Here is a 21,028-nt window from a genome sequence, read left to right as displayed (position 1 = left end):
AGCAGCCACCATTTTTAATATACCCATTACTGAGATGAATCCCTATTTCATACCCAAGAGTAACCTATTGCTTTAGCTTTATAACATTAAATTCCACAAGCATTTATTTGTATCCAGTTTACTATCTGTTTAAAAACTGCTTGCACAGTTATTTCTATTTGGACTGATAACAGAACTCACTCCATACTTTTACGTACCTCTATTTTAAGCCAGTCTTATTTAATACCCGCTGCACACATAAAGTTATCAGTCCTGAAAAGGACAAAAAAATATTGAACCAATGTTCCACTACAATTCTCACCATTGCCAGTGAAATAAGCAATTCGTGCCCCACAAAGGCCTAACAAGCAAGATGAAGTTCTTGTTCTACAAAGCATACAGCTCACTTACAGTGTCCTAAATGCAAATATGGTCCTAACAAAAAATTAAACACTCTACCTGGAAAAATAACACAAAATTGCTATGGTGGAAGCAGTAAAAATCCAAGCCATATAATGAAAAACTTCAAAACAGATTAAACTAGCATAAGGGAAACACACAGAGGAATACATCGTTGTTCCCCAACTCATCCACCCCAACATGGTACCACCTGAAGGTAGGCCCACATGCAGAGGAAAGACCCTTCTGACTGAAGTGAAGGCAGCAGAGTTGCAAGGAAGGAGGGAATGAGAGAGAGAGAGAGAGAGAGAGAGAGAAAAGGGAGGGGATTCTCAGGGAATAAGAAAGTGGCTGTAACCTTACCGTGGCGAAAGATCGAGGCAAAGAATGCAAAGCCAAAATCAAAACACAGAAAACGCCAAAAATCTTTCAGTTTTCTGAGTCCTCAATAGTGCGCTTTCTCTGGCCATTCGGTACCCATGAAATATAAACCCACCCTAATGGTCGCCCAGGTTACCAACTTCATTTAGTTAATCATCACCATTATTACCAATGCTCAGGCCTTGAGAAAAAGGAAAGAATGGCTGAAGAGGAGCGGAAAACAAGGAACTTAAATGAATCCCTTCCCCCCTCCCTTTTTTTCAGCACTAGTATTTAGCTATTGTACCTTCATTACCTTTATTCTCTCCTCCCTCCTCCACTCACCTTCCCCCTCCTCTTTTCTGAAGTACACAGTCAGGCAAAGTTCCACCAGCTTTAAAACAATCAGGTATCAATTATCCTCCAAAGGAGAATGCAGAGTCTCCAATTTGCACCCAGGTAGTTGCAGCTTCGGAGAGGAATGTGACTCTAGCGTGAAAAACTAACTTGTTAGTTAACCTGTATGGTTGAGCCTTAATCAATAGTCAGGGACTATGAAAAGAACAAAGCATGTGAAACTTAAGCCTTTATCTTTGGGCTTCATCAGATAAGCTATACCTGGAGTCTAAAAGGACAGGCAGGTTTGTTTGTAAGCCTAAAAGCTTGAATGCAGGCTAAATTCTGTTTCTAAAGTTCAGTCTATTTATTGACTATTTAAGATTCTTTTTTATCCAGGCTAAAAAACTGTGAGCTAACATATCGTTTTCTAATGACCATTTTAAAAAAAAGTCTAATTAAAGTGAAATGTGTATCCCAGCTATAATATCTAATTTCCTCAGGCCACTTCCACCTGCCCAAAATACGTTAAGGACATTATAATTTTGCAAACAAAATGTCTAACAAATTAACATGTGATTGCATCCATATTTTATCCCCAATTTGCATTTTTGTAATTTTAAAACGCATTATTTGCCTTTTGATAAGACACAGAGCAATTTGGTGACCTTTCTGCATTTCTCTTGGACTAAGGGCGTTTTAAGGGAAAACCCAACCATTACAGAGATGAGTAAACCTTCAAAGGCATAGGGATCCTAACAAGGCTGAAGTGGAAATTTACTTCCTTTCTGAAAAAGATATTGAAGCAATTTGCAGACACTTCACTAGTATATTATGTGGGATAATTAAGCATATTTTAATTTGGAATTTCATTCACTCTAGTCTCTGGCTAAAATAATAGCAATCAGCATTGTTTGTTTAAAAAAATACAAAAAAACTCTCAGCTTAATCTTTATAGGACCTTCAATAGTGCAAACAAAATACTCGCACCAATCCAAATTCTGCTCTCAGTTACACTCATTTAAACTCATTGACTTCATGGGAAATTAATGACAAATTTCTTCCCAGCTTCCACAGGATCTGAAATCTAGCATTGCATAATTTTATCTATAGTTTATGGTCTGATTTTCAGAGATGCCAATCAGACACAGTTCCCATTGACTGCAACCTCTGGAAATCAGGCCTTTAGAGTTTTTTCAAATTTACTTCCAGGAAAAAACATAATTTGTTTATCAAGCCTAGATCCTGCAAATACTTACAAATGCACTTAACTTTACTCATGTGATTAGTCCTATTGCCTTTACTGGGATTGTTCAAGGGATGCAGCCGATGAAGTGAGCTGTAGCTCACGAAAGCTTATACTCAAATATATTTGTTAGTCTCTAAGGTGCCACAAGTCCTCCTTCTCTTCAAGTAAAGAAAGTTAAAGCATGTTCATAACTATGTGAAGGATCCTGGCTTCCATTAGATTTTTTTCATTACATCTTCTAGGGGTCAAATTTTCACATTTGGGTGCTTAAAGTTAGCTACTCAAATCCGGATTTTAACCACCTAAATATCTGTTTAGGGGCCTCAATTCTAATGTAAAATAAAATTTTCAAATGCACTTAAGTCCCATTTTCAAAAGCGACTTAAGCACTGGCTAAATCCCACAGACTTTCACTTAGGTGCTTTTGAAAATCTTGCCATTAGGCACCTATGTCCCTACTTAGGTCCCTAACTTCAGGCGCTCATGTGAAAATTTGCAATTTGAAACACAGACTTTCCAATAAATACATTTCAGAACTATCAAGACTATGGTAAGATTAAGAGCATCCCTAAATTCATTAATCAAAATAAACTAACCAATAAGCACTGCTGCTAACTTAGTTTACGAGTAAATATTTCCACTTGTACATTATTGCAAATAAATGGGCCCCCCAAACACTTACATATTAATGCTATTCTGTGGAACCCAAATGAACATAAAATAGTCTTGTTTTAAAAGGGAATCCAGATACAGCAAAATAATTCATAAATCACTGTTCTTATCATTTTAAAAAATTACATTCAGCTGGATTTACAAAGCTTCCAATTGTGAGAGGAAAATGTAGGTGAAATTTAATTAATCGGACTCAGTGAAAAAAGGTCAGGGCAGCCCTGTAATATTGCCTGAGTTGTGCCTTTCAGGACAATAGTTTTTGGAGGGGAGCTTCTATAGCCCCTGCTGAAATCAAGGGCGTTATGGAGCATTTAAAGCAGGCCAAATCTAGGTTCCGCTTTTATAAAAGGTTAAACAATCTAAAAAGGTTTCTGCCTGGCTTAATACTGTCCTGGAACATTCCAGAAGGCGGTTTTAATAAGGGGTGGAGGGGAAGGCTGAGCTCAACGTCCACAAAGCCTAGCTGGGTCTTCCTGCATGTGGAAAAATGAACGGTGAGAAAAGTCTCCATGCTTACAAAACACACCAAATTCTCACCCAATTTATTGTGTCAACAACAGCACCCAACAGCTGTCAGGCCAAAGCGGAGACAAAAAATGTGACCTCACTCTTACAACTATTCTCCCATTCAGGTACTGAGAAAGCACACTAGCCATCCAATGCCATTTTGATCCACAGTTAGACTTCATGCTTCAAACTGAAGCAGCTAATTTTGTTTTATCTGATGTCTCTGGTTTTTTAGTGTCCAACTACAGCACAAGTAAAGGCAAGTCTGGAATGGCACAGGCGCTCCACTTCAACTTGAGTGAATTAGTGAAAGATTAGAAAGAAGCAGAGAGTCTCAATTACGCTCACTTTGTCATGTACTAAAAAAGCCTGAGGAAAGAAAAGAATAAACAAATGAACCCAAAATGGCTCCTCCAAGCCATAAGCTGAAACTGATGACTCTGAGCTGGAACAAAAGGCCTTTCATTTACCCCCATTTAGTTTAAATAATAGCAATGACATATGGAAAATCTAAATGCATTTCCTTCATCCCCTGTACAATATTTGAATATTATTTTCAATTAATAAATAATAATAATAGCAGCAATTAATTGTACGTCCAAACCAAAAAATTCTTTGTGACATTATTAAAAATATATTAGAATACAAACCAATTAAGACCAACTGAAAAATGTAAATGAATAAAACTAACTGAGCAGGAGACCATAACATAAGTTTATACCATTAATGGGGATAGCTACCAATACATATGCTGGCTGTGTTTGATTCTTTTCAGTATTTGATCACTCAAGAAATGTTTGAATTTTCCTTTTCAGTTCATACAAAATGCTGCATTTCAGTCACAATAACCTTTCCAAAATGTGTCTCTTTTCAGAGTTCCATGACCACTCAGTGAAACTGGATTTTTCCCATTGGTTCCCTGCTATTGAATTTCCTTCTTCTTCATTTACCTGCCCTAACTGGTTTGGCTACTTGTAAAATGAACATTTGAATTCATGTGCCTTTTACCCCTCCCCCCAACTTAGAACAGACAAAACCTGAGACAGTTTTAACACAACCTCCCCCTCCCTTCAGTCTACTTGGAGAAAGAGAGAAGAAAAAAAGACAGTCTCCTTAAAAAAACATAAGGAAGGAGAATTTTGATTTACACGATTGCAAATAGTATCAAAATCATACTTAGCGCTAGTTTGATCTGCCTACACCACAATACCAGGACACTATGGCTTACAGGACCATGAAAACACATACATTTAAGTAACTTCAGTGCTGGAGGCACAATAAACTTTTCCCAAACCAAGATCATCAACCTTCAAGTGGGTAACAAAAAGGATGTAATGATCATCAGGAAAGTGCGTGCGAGGATTTTTATCTTCAGATCTTTCCATGTCTTGGCAAAGACGAACTTGGAAGTTGTGGTTTTCTTGACGTGATGCTCACAAAATGAACAAAAAAACAAAAAACAAAACAAAAAAATCATACACTGTGAAGCAAAATACTTGTACAACTGTTTTAAACTATAAAAATAAACCCGCAAAAAAAAAAAAAAGGAAAGGAAAGGATTCAAACGTGCATGATTGTCTTCACAGCCCAGAGCGATATTGCTTGTTTAAGCTGGAATTGAGAAGAGACAGAGAATGTCTAAGGGCTCGGCTTACATGTAGTTCTTCACCCCTCCCTGCGCAGGTGCATTCTTTACATCCAACCAATCTGCTTGCCTCTAGCCATTAACAGGTGTGTCCTGAAGTTTTGGGATAGGCCAGTAGTGAAACTGACGTGCATGACGCAGACTTGCTTTTCATGATAATGACCCGCAATAGGCATTCAAGTCTCCCCACCGCTCCCCATGGTTTAATAAATAATAATTTCTCTGAAAGGTGAAGAACCAGGTTCAACATGCTGTACAAAACTTAGCAGTTTTCTATCTTAAAATGACTGCTTGGCCTTCAGATTTGCTTAAGAATGTGGGCCAACTGGCAACCAAGGTTTTATGAGGGAATGAATAATCTTAGACAAACAATTCTGTTGGGAAACAATTTCCATCCTCCTGTTGCTATGAGTACCATGTGCCAGAGAGGGAGATATGCATCTCTAATAAGAACATTATATCGTGCTGCCATGTTCAAGTAGTCTTCAGCATCAAGGATAGGGAATGGTCACCCAAACCACAACTTCTGGCCTTTGTTGGTAATCTCAGCAGACAGGACAAGGACTGAATGGGCAATGGAAATGAACTCCTCCCTCCCCACATGCATTGGTCACTGCAAGGGAGGGTTGCGAAACGGAGGGGAAGCTTGCTGTACCTGTTCAGTGGGATGGAGGATTTTGTTCTCAATGACTGTCAGGCCCATGCTTTTTATGAGCATTGCATTCACTAAAATATATTACTAAAAATGTGTCTTTTAAAATATAAAGGAAAGAATAACAAAAGTATTTTGCCTTGTTAGATGTCCCAAATGTGCTAGTGTGCTATTCCCTAAGGTAACAATTTCTACTCCTTTTTGCCCATCTGTTTGGTTTTAATTGAAGCTAAAAAAAGTCTAAAGAGTCCTGTACTAGTAACTGCTCATTCAGTACAAGTCTAATACCTATTGATTAGCTATTAGCTTTAGCTGCTCCGTTAGAGCTATCTGAATTCACCTAACCCCGAGTAGTCCCATCCCACTTATTTGACATAGATGTGTGTGCTGCATAACTGTATCAAATAACTCTCACTGATCAAAACAGCATAGAGAGGGGGAAATTAAGGCACGAGTGGAGAGATGCAATGACTTTCCCAAGGGTTGGGCACACACAAATTTGCTAGTAGACTCAGGCACAGAAGGGCTGATTTTCAAAGGCACAAAGAGAAGTTAGGTGTCCCACTCCCAATTACTTTTAATGGGTATTGGGAACCAAACTCCTTGAGTGCCTTTCAAAATCCCAGCCACAACTCACATCTCCAGACTCAGGCCAATATTTTCAAAAACAGGGGTCTAATATTAGGTTCCTACGTCCATATTTAGGTAGCTAAGAGTGGAAGTAGGGTGACAGGCACACTGGAGGCTATAAATTCTTGAGACTTCTGCTCCTAAGTTACTCAGGCACATTTGAAAATTCCATTCTTAGGTGCCTCAGTATGGACTCAGGAGGCTAATTTTAGACTCCTATTTTTAAAAATGTTGGCTACATTTTTTTGCCTCATCTACCAAGCCATGTTTTCCCCTTCCATAGTACATGCTTTTAGGCTGGTAACTAGATGTTAAATAACTCTTTCATTTCAACTCTTAAAAAATATATATCCTGCAGTTGACTTGAAATAAATAGAGCAAGATGTGGGATGAAAAGACCATTTGTGCCCAGACTGGAATGACTCTCAGCGCTACCATTTAAATAAAAGCATGTAACATACGAGCACACAATCAGAAGCAATGGCAAAACAAAAGATGAAAGCTGTGGCTGTTTAAAATGCCATCGTTTAGCCACGTTCAAGGAAATTCTAAGCAACTTAATCAAAAAAGAAAGAAAAATCAATCAATAAATAAGATGTTTGCTCCTTGTTGTGAAGAAAACATGCTGTCGTTTTCCATGGAAGATGTGTTTAATGAAATGACAAATTATCGTGCTAATTAGCGCAACTGGCAGAAAAATTCCCTTAAGACACAACTTATCCTCAATAACTAACTCAGGCAGAAACCTTGGAAACCTTTAACTGCATAAGACTGATTTCTCCAGCAAGGGACAACATGCAGTGTGGTAATAATGTAGACATAGGGATATTGCTTCTCAGCAAGTCAGGTTTTTACTTCTCTTCCACCAGTCACATGAGCTGGAATCGAAGGGATAAATGTTCACTTAAGCTGAGCCCAACCCCAACTTTTGACCAAAGCAATGTGACTGAAACAGCTGCATCTGAATTGTCGTGCCTGCAAAATGATTTGCGGGTGCAAATCTGAGGAGATGGCTTCCAGGTACCTGATTTCTGTCTGCAATTCATTTGCAAATGGCACCTAAAAATAAATAAGACGACCACCCTCCTGAAGACGTATCCCCTACATTTGATTGCCCAAGTGGTCAATTGATAACAATCAGGAAAAGGTGCTCGGTTGGGATGTCAGGCTGGACCACAGGTTTGATGCCCAGCTAAGATTATAACCATCTTTCTCTCTCTCATATCTCTAGAGCATGGATCATGAGTACCTAAGAGCTAGTTCAAAACAGATGCATTTGAAACAGACAACCCAGCCTGTCAACAATATTGAGGAATCATATGGATTCCCTTTACAGTTTCCTTAGAAAATTGCTATTTTTATCTATAACTAATTAATGGCCTTGTGCTCGATCTGTCCAGTCATCAGGGTCATTAACAGAGAACCCATTATCTTAGTACCCAGGAATATGGTAGTAACTAAAGCCTATGATCTGACCCAATCTATTATGGATAATTCTTAGTGTGTACAGAGACAAACCCTGCTCCCAGGGCACAGCTCCAGTACGTGGGCTGTACACAAGGGTGTTCTCCTGGGGGGTCACCGACTGGTCAAAATCCTTGCAACAAGCCACACAGAGGCAGTAGAACCACTCCTTGGCTGCTACTTCAGCCTCCAGGCCACTGTAGGCTTAGTGACTGCTGCAGCCCGTCCCACCTGGGGAGTTGCAGATCCACACATGCTAGGCGATCCACCCCTCACTCTGCCCACTCACGCACAGTGGGACAGAGGGTGTCTCTGCAGAGCACAGCTCTGCATACAAGCAGGAGATGCAGAAACCTGTGCCAATCCTTTCATCCTGCCTCACTGTGCTGCTGAATGACACCAGTTTTACTGTCTTTTGGGCCTTGTGCCACAACAAAGAAGGAACTGGTTCAAGGAGTATTAGTGGGCAGGAACAGGATTTGCCCCCTCGTCCCCCCCAAAGTGTAACCAAGCCAGATCATTTCATGGGACAATGACATTTGAAATCTCAGGGACATATAGAGCCACATATTCGAAGCTGCCTCAATCCAACATCTGAATTTGGACATGTGAAAATTATAGGCACAAGTATAAAGACCTGCTTTTCAAAATATAGCTCATAAGGATTGCTTTTCAAACTCTGCATGACAAATACCCAACTAAAATCCTGCCAGAGTGCCAGTTTCATTGCCAAATCTTACCTCTAATCTTCAAAGAGGGTGCAGATCTGCAAGCAGAACTTTCCAAGACCAGATCAGGGCTTTGCTGAAAAGGTGGGAGGATAAAGCACCACCTAATTCTAGGTGTGCAGATAAACTCTTCAAAGCAAAGGTGGGTTAATTAACAACTTTTTAACACTTAGCACCTAATATAGAAAAAGACAGTAGGGTTTACCAATAAGCTGATCCTGATTAAAAGCATGTTAATTTACATGCTGTTAACATATTTATTAAATGCAGTTTATTTTCCTAATCTCGACAAGCCCAGGCAACATAAATCCATCATTAAGACAAATTACATGGACTAAAAAATAATCAGACAGAGCTGGAAAGATTTCTGACATCCATACCCATTGCAAAGAGGCTTCTAGCCGGTTGAATTAGTAGAAGAAATACATTTATAAGGTTCTAGACACTAGAACCAACAGGGATAACTGCCCAAGAGAAATAGGAGGCCAGATCCTGAGCTGGTGTAAATTGGCATAGCTTCAGTGAAGTCAATCGTGAAGTCAATGAAGCTACATCAATTTACGCTAGCTGTGGATCTGACCCAGTGTCACTATCTATTTGTGAATTATACAAGAACGTGCAACATTCTCTGTATACTGTCTGAGTGTGTTATAGGGAGGGATCATAGTTAAAGAATCCACAATTTAACAGTCCTAGAGATAAGAGATCAGACCCTTCAGAACCTTTAGACAAAAGGTTCACTATACATATTCTAAACATAGAGATACAATTCCAAGGAGAACTAGTCACTGTGCACGTTTTCTTTTTTATAAATTACAGCTGCAGTTGCATATCCTGTATTCATCTGATTATAATGTGATGACTGTCTAACCATTCTAGGACTTAGAAGTTGAACCCACAGAGAGGACAGTCTCAGTCTCACAATGACACATCAAGATAAAATAATCATTTATTTCCTTAGGAAAGGAAAGATTACATGAATGTAAATATCATGCTTTGGTTTTATGAGCAATAAACTCCCAATGAATCATCATCAATAAACTGTGTCCCCATTCTTTATTAATAAACAGGAGCCATTTGATGGCAAATAAACTGTATTTACACACGCCAAACTTCTTTGCAGATTCTCCTACACGTTTCTCTGCTATATTGATCCTACTTTCAGTCTGATTATTATTCCATATTTGAGCCATTTACCTTTAAAGGGATATCAATACATCTATCACACACTGTAAAACACAAGGAATAAACAAGGCTAGTGAGGGCCCTATTTGAAGGAGGCAGCTAGAGGTTGATGAGAATTATAACTAAAAGTTTCCATTTGAAATCCATATAGATTCCTCTAAGAACTAGACATGGAGGAAGTAGAAGCTTGATAATAATATAATTAGCCATGCAAAATCACTCAGAGATACTGTGGCTTTTCTGCGGTGCTCATCATCATAGTACCTAAGCACCTCACCAAACTTTCATAAATTTAGCTTCACAACACCCATATAAGGGTGCATTATTATGCCCTTTTTACAGATGGGGAACTGAAGCACAGAGAGATTATGTGCTGCTCCAGGGTGCCTGTGGCAGAGATAGGAAACCTAGATCTTCTTCATTACTTTAACCACATGACCATTCTCTTGAATCATAGAATCATAGAATATCAGGGTTGGAAGGGACCTCAGGAGGTCATCTAGTCCAACCCCCTGCTCAAAGCAGGACCAATCCCCAATTTTTGACCCAAATGGCCCCCTCAAGGATTGAACCCACAACCCTTTATACTGCTTGGTATTATGTGACTATGAAATTTTAAAAAAGCTTTTTAGTTTATATTTTTTATCTTTCTAAATTGTATTATCAATATTAATAATTATTATTATTACATATGATTCGTATTATCATAGCACAAAGGTCATGGACTGGGGGGATCCCAGGGCGCTAGACGTCATTCTACTGAAGTGTTCAAATGCCCATGAAATGAATCCTGAAAAAGGAGTACCAAACAGTAGTAACATTCCTGGAGATGTTATGTAACACAGCAAAGGAACACAGGAAAAGGTCTGCAACAGTGGTGAAACACACTGATGTACTATCATAATGATCTAATTTTGGTTAAACCTCTTTGAAGTTGCCTTTTAACACTCATGGTAACAGCAACTGTAAATAAATCCTTTTGTTTTCTTTGATGAGGTGAGGCATATCCTCAGGGCTTGATGACCTCCAAAGATCAGGTCCCTGACAAAGCTCTGTCATTCAATGCCACAATAAACTGGTTAGCTAATAGCCAGAGTAATGGCTTGGCATCAGACCCGAAAGAGAAGGCATCAGACTCAAAAGGGAAGGATTTAAATGCTGTTTCTAAGCTTCCATGAAGATCCTTTAGATTTACTAACTTTGTTTCCTGATAAATATTAAGCTTCTTAGCCCAAGATCTTTGGAACCTGACTGAAAGATACGATAGCAAAAACTTGAAACCCCATGGGCCTCCACACTGCAATGTATATACTCAAAATTATACACCTAAGATTTTGCACAGGTAAAGTTGAAGGAGGGTGGCTGTGAAGCTTCAGCACCTAACCAGCCATTTGTGCATACAGAAAACAGCTTGTATATATAGATCCAGATTATGTGCATACAAAAACTTTGATGTGCTTTTGGGCATGCCAGTTTAGAGCTGCTGTTATCTTGATCTACCAGCAAGAAACAAGAGATTACCTGAATGCTGCATTGAACAAGAGGAACGTTCTGACTGGGTTTTTTGTGTTTATTTTTTATCCCCAAAGTACAAATTCTCGTATATTTCTTCTAAAGACCTTGGCTCCAGGCTCATAAAACTCCAAAATAAGAGCACACTGATAAAACCTTATATGTATTTTACATTTTTGACCTTAGAGGATCTCACTGTGTTTAGCATATAGATTATTTCATCTGCTACTGAAACAGTGATTTTTGAGGTTATTAAACACATCATCTAATCTGTGTCACCAATACTAAACAACAGTGGACCAAATCCTGACATCCTTATTCAATCTTTATTCAGGTAAACACCCTAATTGACTTTAATGGGAGTCTTGCCTGAACGGAGGTTGAGTAAAGATTGCAGGATTTGACTCAGTGCACTATCTGAAGTCAAAGATGTGTAGAACATTGGGGTAAAAGCAACTAATTTTGTAAAAACAGTGCTCTGGGATCTTTAATGACTGCCAGTGATCCAAGCACCTGTTTAATAACTCGTTATCACATATGGCACCTTCAGCAGTTCAGTACATTCTAGCCTTTCTCATAATACAGAAATAAGGGGACAGCCAATGAAATGGACAGGCAACATTTAAAACTGTTAAAAGGTTGGGTTTTTTTACACAATACATAATTAACCTGTGGAACTACCTGCCTCAGCACATCATCGACACCAAGAGCTTGGTAGGAATCAAAAAAGAATTGGACATTAGATGGATAATGAGAATACCTACAGTTACATTAGATGGGATAAAATATATAAACTTTCATGCTTCACTAAGTCAAACACAATATGACTTGGGGTGGGAGGAAATATCCCCTATGGACAGGGTATTTCATAGTCATCCTTACAAGGTTTCTTGCACCTTCCTCTGAAGCACTTTGTTCTGGCCACTCTTGATGACAAGCTACTGGACTAGCTGGACCACTGAACTGGTATGGCAATTTCTTTTCCTAGTACTGACCTACAGCAAAGAGGCACAGAGTCATCTGTGCTACTTCCTGTAACACTGGATTTCTTGGGGTCATCTCCTATGCTACCAGTGTGAGATCTGAGACTTAGTTTTACTGCAGCTTTGTAATGAAATTAGATTGTGGGTGGACTCCTGAGCCCACTCTGCTTATGCATGCAAGCCCCTATACTCAAGCAAAGTTCCTTAACAACATCATCTGAGATCCCAGCAGCTGTACATATTAGCAGAATTACTAAGTTCTACACAGATGGGTGAGTCAACTAAATGGGAGACCGATACGTGAAACTGACTGTTTGTGAGAGCAAAGTTCAACTCAAGGCACCACCTGTCGGGTCAGGAATCAGAGTCAGAGCAGCAACAGGTTTCTGTGTCTTAACATGTTAGGCAAGCAAAGGGGGAGAGAAGAGACATAATGATCTTCCTCATGTTTGGAGAGGTGCGGTAACCCGGAGGGAAGGCTTGGATATAAACACCCTGTAGCTGAAACACGGTGCCTGAGCTGTAATGTAAGGTCAGAGGTACATTTTGGGTCGATTCTGAAGGCAGCGCAAGCAGTGGAGAAAAGAAAAGGGAAATTAGGCTGAGGACCAGTTTGAATGCACCAGGAAAAAGGAATTTTTTAATCTGATAAACACAAGGGGATGGCCTCTTCTCTTTGCCCCTCACCTAGATGATGAGTTAGGCCAGGCAATCCAACTGGACAGAGCACAGGATTATACTTCCCAGGGAGCAGAACCAGGTACGGTACTGGTGCACAAAAGAGAGAGGAGAAGGTAAAGAGAACCTCTTCTCTTTCATTCATACAGCAGGATAGGGTCCTGTTCTAGCATTAAGGAGAGCACTTGAGCGACCGCTGGCTGATGTGCTCGTAGCCCGTGCGCAACATCCCCAAAGGGGCACAGTCTGAAGTATTATGGCGGGTGTCTGAGACTGCCAGCTTTTGTCAGCATCGAGAAGCACATGCTGTTCCTCTTCAGGGCTTTACAGCGTCCGATGAAGCGGCCTGTAGCTCACGAAAGCTCATGCTCAAATAAATTGGTTAGTCTCTAAGGTGCCACTAGTCCTTTTCTTTTTTTAATAATGCTTTGTGCTTCTAAAGCAGCTTCCTTCTAAGGATCTCAAAGCATTTTATGCATCCAGCTTCATACTCACACCTCAGAAAGTAGGTCAGTGTTGTTATTGCAAGTTTACAGACAGGAAAACTGAGCTACAGAGAGGTTAAAACCTAGATGTGTGTGTGTGTGTGTGTGTAAATTCTTTTATTTTTTGTGGCCTTCGATTTGGTGTGTGTTAATGTTTCAGAATCCAGCATGAGCTACCTATATTGGGCCTGATTTCCAGAAGCACCTGAAACTCCAACTGAAGTCCATGGGATCTTTCAATGTTTGGCACCTTTGAAAATCAGGCTCCCCGTGTCTCAGACTGGGCACTTAAAAATGGAGGGTTACATTACATGTACGTGTACATTCCACGGAGGGTTACATTACATATGCGCTGAGTCTCAGATAGCCCTTAAGGCATCCAAGGACATGCTTCTTTACAAAGCAGGAAAGGGAAACGTAGCCTGAACTTTTAAACCACCGTTTCAATGTTTCCACTCTTTCCCTCTTGTTGCATTATCAGACTTTCCTTGCAGACTATTATAAAGCATAACCGTTTGGGACCTTAGTCTGCCTAACCTCGTCTGCCCACTCCTGTTTGTCTCCCCTTTTCCCCCAGTCAGGTGTAAAAAGAGGAGGAAAAAATCTTTCATCTTCATAGCAGCAAGACTTCAAATCCAAAGATTTGGCGCATTCTCAACTGGTTTAAATGGATGGGTAAGGCGGCCATCTGCCAATCTCCGGCTTCATATTAGTTTTCATCCAATCCCGTGTTGCTCAGGCTATAGCTTTTCTTGCCCTTTGTTTCCTCTCTGATCACTTAAGTGGAAGCAGGTGTTTCCCTACACTGCTAATCTCTTGTACATTCATATGGTCCCAGCCACTGCTCCTGGGTCCCAGACAGGTGAAAGGAGCCAGACATTTAGCTGCAATGGCTCCACAGACAAGCCATGCTGAATGCTCCTTAATTTGCAGGAAATTTCAGCCCCTTTTCCTCCACTCCCTCCCTTTACATTTTCTCCTTTTAAAAAAGGTCTGCCCTATGCCCTCCACTAGCTGAAGCAGGACTAAGGGAAAAGCTATGGAGTGGGGGGTTAAATTAGTTTGAAAGGGTTTTTTTTGTGGGGATGGTGAATTTATTGCTGGCAAAAGGTATTTCTGACACTATGGTGATAAGAGTCCTCTATGTAACTAAAGACATCGAAGCTTCCCTGGAGATTAAGGTCCTCCTCTTATCCACAGAACAGTACAGAAGTACACATGCAAGATTTCCCTGCAGTCATGCCACAGTCTTATTCTGGAGGGACCTTTCTACAGTGAGTGGGGAATTCAGTCTCTCTCTGCTGACCCTGACAATGAGACAGTCAATTAGGACCAGTTGTGGTGAAGAAATGTGGACAAGTAATGAGGTAGATTCACCCAAGCCATTTCACATTCCTTTTCACCACTCAACTTTAAACTGGATTTGAACCAGTGGCCTAGAAGGCTCTAAATCCTATAGAACAATCAAGTCCCGCACAGAGCAGGAGTTTACGGTTCTTCAAATAGCAAGACATACGTGATGTCAGAAATCCAGAGAGTGTGGCAGAATATAATTCCTCCAAACTGCATGCTGGACTATGCTTTAGATAGGGTTAGAAGCTTAGATATTATCTGGCTCCAAATGTCACTCTCCTGTCCATGGCTTACATATTTTTCATATTAGCAAAACATACATCTCTCAGAACAAGCTGGAGAGAGTGCCTGATGACATCACTGTAGTTTTTTTAGAATTAGATCCATGTTAATACATACATTGTACGTACTTCCTGTCTTGTTTCAGGGTAGCAGCCGTGTTAGTCTGTATTTGCAAAACGAAAAGGAGGACTTGTGGCACCTTAGAGACTAACAAATTTATTTGAGCGTAAGCTTTCGTGAGCTACAGCTCACTTCATTGGATGCATTCAGTGGAAAATTCTTCTTCCTGTCTTGAATTCTTTAACTCTAACTACTATAAGCACTTGATTTAACACAGGCTTTTGTTTTAGGGGTTGATAGTTACATCGTTCAAGATATATTGCCAGTTTCTGCTTTCAGATACACCGGTGTAAATCCAGTGTGACTGTGCTGAAATCAGTGGAGTTGCTCTGGATTTACACCAGTGTAACTAAGAACAGAATTGGAATCTTCTAAACTGGGCCATGCAAGGGTTTTGATGCAAAACCATAGATCTGCCCAGGGTCGGTTGGTTGGTTTGTCTGTATGTCTAGCCACCTAGCCAAGCATTTATACCTAGCCACATTTTCTGCTGGTGTAAATGGGCAAAATTCCATTGAAGCCAATGGAGCTGTGCACCCGTTTACATGAGCAGAGAATCTGGCCCATGTGCTCAGTAAACCTTTCAATGAATTTAGCCTGCGTTTTGTGCTTGTAAAGAAACCTCACCCACATTTCATGCTAGTCCAGGTTTTGTTCCAAACATTTTGCAAAGCTTTAGTGTTCAGGAGTGGAGAGTAAGTGAGGCTGGAAGAGGTGAGCAGACTATTCCAGGGAGGAAGCTCCCAGCGAGGAAGAAGAGGGAATTGGGGTAGTGAGCTGTAGCTCACGAAAGCTTATGCTCAAATAAATTGGTTAGTCTCTAAGGTGCCACTAGTTCTCCTTTTCTTTTTGCGAATACAGACTAACACGGCTGCTACTCTGACACCTGTAAGGATCTGAGAACTGTCAGAGCCAAGGTAATGCATGAGGAACCCTTCTTGTAATTCAAGGGAAGGGAGGGTTAGATGAGGATTCCCTGGCCCCTCCCATGAGGACTCAGAGAGCAAGGGGTCTCTGTGATTAACAACTAACTGAAGCGCGAAGCAGCTGACATTTCATGAACAAGTATGGGCTTTTCTTGTTCAGTTGGGGTTTCTCTTCCTCTTTGATATTGAATTAATATGCTCTGTACTTTATCCCGTTCCACCCATTGTATCCTGCGCACCTTCAATTTAGGTAGATGTTTCAGTCCTGCAGAAATCATGCTGACATTCTCAATCGCGAGGTTTTAGCTAAAAGTAATTGCAAATGTTGTTGGTTCACAGACTTTAGATTCTAAGGCCCCAAGGTACTTTTATGATCATGTAGTCTGACCTCTTGCACAATAGAGGCCATAGAATTTCATCCAGTATTTCCTGTACCAAGCCCATTCTTGTGGTTGAGCAAAAGCACAGTGTTCTGAAAGACATCCAGTCTTAGTGTAAAGATGTCACATGATAGGCAATCCACCGCACCTCAAAAACCTCTTCATTCTCAGCAGTGTGGAGAAGAGAGGAGAAGAGCCCAAAGTGTAACACAGTACCCCAGATGAGAGCACACGGCATCAATGTTTGTTATTATGTTAGCATCATAACAATGATGCACATTTCTTTAGTACCTTCCAGTCAAGGATCTCAAAGTACTTTACAGATATGAACGAGTTAAACCTCACAACTCCCTGTGAATCAGGTAAGGGTGATTGTTCCCATTTTATGAATAAAGAAAGGGAGGCCCAGAGAAGTGAATGACTTGACCAACATCACACAGGAAGCCAATGGCAGAGAACAGAACAGAGCCTGCATTCCCTAAGGAGACACCTACTTGTAGAAGCAAAGCTGGTACTGCTGAGATCTCTGCCCACGTATGGATGATTTAATCTCTTATGCACACTTAATGGTTCAAGGATCAGTCACCAGTAGAGCAGATCTCAAATCACATTGCGTGACACTGTTAATACCGCCCTGACTTCACCAGCATCGGGTGCCAGGAGTGAGTATTAACCAGAGAGTCACCATACCAGTTCTGCCACTGAGCTGCCTCCAAGCTGCAACTTGTTTTGCACAGAAGTCTGAATCATCAGCACACAATATTCCACAATGAATAGGTCCCCCCACATCCCTCTGCGCTTCCATTGCATGTTGAAACTTAACTTTATACGTACCCACTTTCTCTGAATACTGCACCTACTGTATGTATCTGCTGAACAGCAAAAAGCCAATTCCACAATAGGATTAAAGTTTTAACATCAATTCATGGGCTAGATACTTGGTAGAACTATGAGACACCGGAGGGGATAGGGTTAAAAACACATTTTGCTGTTGCTTGATTTAACACTTCTATATTAAGTAAATAAGGTTAAAGTAAAATTCAGATGAGAAGCTGTTTGCTCAGGGTCAGGTGGCTTTCATCTTAACTAATCAGTAAAGACACACCCTACCTTCTGAAAAATCTTCCCCATTAACTCTGCAGTTAAAACAGGTTAATGGCAGTTCAGGTCACCCAGTTACAAGGTAAACACGTATAAAACTACAACAATGAATGTAGCTTTTACTCCCCAGAGCATACTACATCCAGGTTGCATCAAGATTAGGGATGCACTGACTAGGGGGAACAGAATTCTTGTAACATAATGTCAGCTGCAGAACCTGAGTATGTACCATGAAAGGCACAAAATCAAGCAGTGTTTAAGGTCATTGATCCTCCGTGGACAGTATTCAGTTCATATGTCTTTGTTCACACTACTGGGCTTGATCCTTTTCCCATAAAAGTTGGCAGGAATTTTGCCACTGACCTCAAGAGAAGCAGGCTTAGGCCTACTTAGTCTCCTGGCTTTGTTACAATTTATGCCTACCATTCCCTTCCCTTTAGGTTTGCTTTTGGGAGACAGACCATGACTCTCTTAGCATAATACAGCATTCTTTATCCCCTCTCTGTATTTAAATGGACAAGTTAATTTTAATTAATAATTGATGATTAATTAATTAATTGTCATGTTTAATTTAAATAGTTGTTAGGATTCTAAGAAAGGAGCTGCATGCTATTCGAGCTAAGAGAGTGCCATTCTTAGAATTCTAACCCCACAAGCACAAATGTGAGCTCTGAACTGAGCACAGAAACCAAGTTAACCCTACCGGTGCTTGTAGTGTATCTTATATCGTTTTATTACTCTGTTTTCTATATATTGCAACTTCAATGTCTAAAAGCTCTGCCTGCCTGGGAAGCTGCCATTTTGAGGAACAGAGTTGACAGAGCATGTTACTGAAGGACGCGTACACTGCACTCTCTCCTGGCAAGGCAAAATGAGAGGCTGAGTTGAGGCCTCTTTCAAAGTCAGGGCTTTCTTATGTAACATTAAAGCTTATGGTCTAAGGTTGCCCAGTACGGTAGAAGGATTCCGGTCATACAATCTTTTATTAGGTGGCCATACCACTGCAGCATCACATGGCCTCAGAAATGTCTACATGACGTGTCATGTTTGCTTTCCAAATGCTGTGAGCAGGATAGCGGACACAGTTGTTTTTGAGTCCTGCTGCACTAGACATGATGCCCTATATTAAAAAGGGGCAGAAACAAAGGATGTCACTTGATCCAATATCCCCCATCCCAAACAAACTAATTAAGGGATACCAAGCAGTCTGTGTTTGCAGTAGATTCAAACACTGGCCCTGAAACATCTTCACTTGAATACAAAGTGACCGTGCAGAGAGTTTCATTTCTGGCTTATGTAAAAGGGCAGAAAGAAAGCACACATGCAGCTGTTAACCCAAGCGCTGACGTACAATTCCATACTGCACTAAATAAACACGAGATCCCCTCCCTAAGCAGCTTTTTTTAAAATCCAATTTCCTTGTGGCTTCTTACCAGAGTCTGATATGCACAGCCACCTTTGAGCCATGGACTCTACTATGTAGGAAAAGCAGGAGATCAAAAGCAATGGCAGTAAGGGTCTGGCATGCCTAGCACCGACTATGCAAAGGGATTTCAGAAATAAAATGGTTTTGTCTTACTGGATTCCCAGCTACTATTTTATTAGCACAAATTATTTCTTTGGGTTGTGTTGAATATGCATCTAGATTATTTGATTCCTAGCCTGGGGTAGAGAGAGGCATTTTCAGGCTTACGTAAGGGTATAGGTGGGGTTTGTGTGCTGGGGGCATGTGGGCTCTCCACCCAAAACTCCAGTTAACTTTAGGGAAATCCATTCTTCAGGCACTAAGGAGCAACCTCCTAATTTTGAGCCAGCTTCTCTGGTCTAGCTGAGTTTGGCTTGGTAAAGGACCAATGAGAAAAAGGGGGCAAAAGTGGCAGTAAGCCACCTTTGTACTTTCCTGATCCCAGGGCTGGCTACAATTGTGTAAATTAGATGTAAATTAGGACAGCCTGATGACTGCTCTATTTTGTTCCCAGCTGCCCATAGCCTTTAGGATTCATTCGAACAGCAGGAAGTGACTGGGGTTTGGAAATCCCTCAGCCACACCCATTTTCATGGTCATGTTCCTTACCCCAAGGCACAAGTGAGTGGGTAACAAACAGCTACTATGGTGGCCATATGCCAGCTGGGCATACGGGGAAAACCTGAGCAGTGTAAAATTCCTGGAACCGAAGCTAGAATCTGGCCCTTTGAATGGAGGATTCCTCATGAAACGGGGCAGTGTATAACCATGTGAACCAGACTTGGGAACACAAACAAATGTACAACAGAGAACATCCAGCATTGACAGATAAATGAACTAGATGATTTCACAGGCTTTGTACGTCTCAAACGTCTATGATTCTATGAGTGCATCAGAGAGGGACTATTTCTATAAGGGTATTGAAGAATTTTGCTCTGAAGTTCACCGGTATTTGACTTACAGAGGGTCTTGGTCACAGTTCTGACATTGGCATAGAACTGCTCAGCTTTGCGTCATCATCATATAGCCAGCAGTTTGCACTGTTCAGAAGATAATCTCTAATTCAGAGGTAATTTTGGAATAAGACACACACTTTCAAAAGACTTTGAAGGACAAAAACCTCTCAAAACTCCAGCCTAAGTTACTACCCTAAATGCTTCTCTAAAATAGAGAAGAGTTCAAGCTGTGACATGTAATTCCATTTCTGGTTTTTGAACATCCCCAAATGTACAGCCCAGATCTAGGGTTTTGGTTTGGATCCATGTGCAAAATTCAGGTCAGTTCTGGGTTCAGAATCTGATCTCCTCAAAGTTCATGGGAGTTCAGATCCAAGGGCCAATGGGTTTTTATTTTATTGAGCACATCTTTAATGTAAAGCAGATCAGCTGAGAACCTACTATTTCTGTAGCAATCAACCTTTTCAATAGCAAATGTCGCTTCAGCCCACTGTGAACAAGAGGCATATTTATTCAGAGTAAATGGTACCTTTCCATGAGTATATTTACCTTTAATATTAAATGGCTGGCTGATGGTTCTGTTCAGCTCCATGGAACAAGTTACAGCCCAGGTGCCTTCCTCTATTTCCCTGTGGCATTTGAATGTGGAAGTCAGGGTGTGTAAGGGCCACCTGCTTCAGAATAAAATGTCAGGGATTACTCATTCAAATCATAGCAAGCAGTGAGGGCATGGTTGAGGGTGAACATGCAACTGCAAACGAGATGACAGACCTAGACAAAGAAAAGCTCATTAAAAGCTTATAAAATACAAACTCTATGCAAATGACACAGGGAAATGAGAGCATTGCCTCATGCCAACAAACTGAATATCCAAACTATGGAAAACAAAGGAAGGCTCCATCAAAATGCTGCAGGTGGGAGGGCCCAGAGTGCTTTTAGTAATTGTTTTCGCTCCCAGGTGTTTATTCTCCCACGGTGCAT

General features: G+C 40.7%; 1 protein-coding gene across 4 annotated transcripts in view; it reads right to left on the bottom strand.

Annotated features, from left to right (window-relative positions):
• TTLL10 (tubulin tyrosine ligase like 10) overlaps positions 1-21,028 on the bottom strand; it is a 159,713-nt gene that overhangs the window by 96,686 nt on the left and 41,999 nt on the right. For 3 of the 4 annotated variants that reach the window (XM_073316743.1, XM_073316739.1, XM_073316741.1), the window contains exon 1: positions 742-908. The exons of the other annotated variant lie outside the window; for it this stretch is intronic. The gene's annotated coding sequence lies outside the window, so the exon portion shown is untranslated. Of the gene's footprint in view, positions 1-741; positions 909-21,028 lie in introns of those variants that run through there. 4 annotated transcript variants of the gene reach the window in all.

This window comes from Lepidochelys kempii, chromosome 18 (genome assembly GCF_965140265.1).
Source record: "Lepidochelys kempii isolate rLepKem1 chromosome 18, rLepKem1.hap2, whole genome shotgun sequence".
Classification (NCBI taxonomy): domain Eukaryota; kingdom Metazoa; phylum Chordata; order Testudines; family Cheloniidae; genus Lepidochelys; species Lepidochelys kempii.
This window is presented reverse-complemented; position numbering and strand designations above follow the sequence as displayed.